This window comes from Pongo pygmaeus, chromosome 14 (genome assembly GCF_028885625.2).
Source record: "Pongo pygmaeus isolate AG05252 chromosome 14, NHGRI_mPonPyg2-v2.0_pri, whole genome shotgun sequence".
In the NCBI taxonomy this organism is placed as follows: Eukaryota; Metazoa; Chordata; class Mammalia; order Primates; family Hominidae; genus Pongo; species Pongo pygmaeus.
In genome coordinates, this window is record NC_072387.2 from 27,679,270 (window position 1) to 27,682,046 (window position 2,777).

At 36.3% G+C, this 2,777-nt stretch overlaps 1 pseudogene; it reads right to left on the reverse strand.

The window, feature by feature from the left end:
• Positions 1-314: 314 nt before the first annotated feature.
• Positions 315-906, reverse strand: LOC129011618 (small ribosomal subunit protein eS7-like; annotated as a pseudogene).
• Between the last annotated feature and the right edge of the window lie 1,871 nt (positions 907-2,777).

A 2,777-nucleotide genomic window follows, 5' to 3' on the forward strand; every position in this document is an offset into this window, starting at 1 on the left:
TCTCTGCCTTCCCCAATCCTTGAATCCTTCTTAGTCTGATGTCACACATCTTAGATGGATTCTGATCCTGTCTGGGTTTCTGTCAGAAGTAATCCAGTATCCTTATTATTTTGTAAGAAACCTGCACTTCTGCTACCACTATTCCAACTGCTTTCTTCCAGAATTTTGTAATTTCTCACCTGCTGATGTGTCTCTCCTGATCTCAATATTACTTAAGTATGCATTTTAACAGAGTATCAGAAAAGAGAGAAGATGAATGTGTGTGTGCGATCTGTCTTCTTTTTTTTTGTGAATATATATTTTTTATGTAGTCATTTTTATTTACAATTGAAACTCTGGGAATTCAAAATTAACATCCTTGCCCGTGAGCTTCTTATAGACACCAGAAAAAGTTTCAACCTTGTGTTCCACGTTGTTCTGCTGTGCTTTGTCCAAATGAACCTTTATGAGCCGGCTGCCATCTAGTTTCACGTGGATTCTCTTGCCCACAATTTCGCTTGGGAAGACCAAGTCCTCAAGGATGGCATCGTGCACAGCTGTCAGAGTACGGCTCCTGGGACGCTTTTGCTTATTTTTTGTACAGCTTTTTCGAGTTGGCTTAGGCAGAATTCTTCTGTGAGCGATAAAGACGACATGCTTCCCACTGAACTTTTTCTCCAATTCGCGTACTAGCTAGACTTGAATTTTCTGGAAAGATTTCAGTTGAGGAACGGGAACAAAGATTATGATAGCTTTCCGACCACCACCAACTCTAATTTCCTTGGCTGCGGTAATATTCAGCTCCCTGAGCTGAGCCTTGAGGTCCGAGTTCATCTCCAGCTCCAGAAGAGCCTGGGAGATGCCTGACTCGAACTCGTCCGGCTTCTCGCCATTGGGCTTCACGATCTTGGCGCTCGAACTGAACATGGCTCGGGAGAACTCGCCGAGCGCCGCCCTAGGAAGAGGTCTTCTTTAACTAGAACTGAAAGTATTTTTATGGTTATTTGGGTGAGAATTTAAAACATTAATTTAGATTGGTGGTTCTTAAGTGTGGTCCTTGGACAGCGGCATCAGCATCACCTGGGTGTTTGTTAGCAATGCAGAATCTTGGACCTGTCCTGGACCTGCTGAATCAGAATTTCAGGGATAGGGCCAAGTACTCCTTGCTTTAGGAAGCACTCCAGGTGATTCTATTGCGAGGTAAAGTTTGAGAGCCACTAATTTAATTGGACGTTCTTAGGGCATCGATTCTTTGTTAACCTCTTTGTTTTTATATTGAGTGAATGTTTGTACTTCTCTTTATTGTTTCCTTCTTTTGACTTTCTTTTTGTTTATTTATTATTAACTTCCTAAGGGCACATCTAAATTTTAGTCTTTATTCTTTTCTAATATAAGCATATGTCTTAAAATTTTTGTGAAGTACCGATTTTGCTGTATCCTCACAAGTTTTCAAATATAGTATTTCTAGTATTCATTTACACACATTCAAAATTTTCCGTTACAATATCTTCTTTTACCCCTTTTTCAAGGTTTAAAAATTCCAAATATAGACTTTGGTTTATCTTTTTGTTACTGTGTTTCTCAAGTTTAGAGAATGTGGCCAGTGTGATATTTCTTTGAAATATAGAGACTTGCTTTATTTTACTTTCTGTAAATATCTCATTTGTGCTTGAGAAGAACGTGTATTTTCTAATTATTGACTGTGTTCTGAATATGTTCATTAAGTCAAGCTTGCCGTTGTGTTGTTTGAATTCTCTATAGCTGTAGATACTGGTTTTTATTGTTTGTTTCCTTGACTTGGCTTTTCTCTTTGTTTGAGAAAGATGTGTTGAACTCCCCTATCCCCCACCTTATGATGGTAATTTCTCAATTTCTTCCTGCAGTTCTAGCAACATTTGCTTGATACACTTTGAGATACATAAATTTTAGAATTACAGTGATTTGGAATTTCTTTTTCTATATCTTTACTTTTAAATTTTCCGTAGTCCAGATGTTTTAGGTCTGATTTTTGTGAGCTGCATATGGCTGGTTTTTGCCTGTTTTTTATTGGAAAATTTGACCCACTTTTATTGGGATTATAGATATATTTCATTTTGTTTCAATCATCTCACTTGGTACTTTCTATTTGTCTAGGTTTTCCTATGCTTTTACTCCTTCCCTCTTGCCTTTTAAATACTGATTTAAAAAATTTTATTCATTTAATTCATTATTTCCCTGTCTACTGGCTGAAAATTATTACATTCAAAAAAAAAAAAAAGAAAAGAAAAGAAAATCATTACATCTATTTTCATGCTTGAAATCTTACTATGCATGCAATTATCCCCTGTTATCCGTGGGTGATTGGTTCTAGGACCCCTAAGGATGCCAAAATTCATGGATGCTCAAGTCCCTTATATATAAAATAGTATAGTATTTGCATATAACTTATGCATATCCTCTCATATGCTTTAAATAATCCCTATTACAATGTTAATGCTGTGTAAATAGTTGTTACACTATATTGCTTAGGGGATAAAGACAAGAAAAAAAAGTCTGTACATGTTCCATATAGATGGAACCGTTGTAGGCTGAAGTCTATTTTCCATCTGTCATTGATTGAATCTATGAATGTGAAACCTGTGGATACAGAAGGGTGAATGTACTGACTTTATCAACACTTCCAATTAATATTTTAGTCTCCTTTTGAACAATTCAGGTCCTTAGAATGCTTTAGCACTGATCACTTTCTCCCAGCTTACATGTGATTTTCATCTATTATTTCATTCTATCCTTTTGCTTATTATTACAAATCAGACACT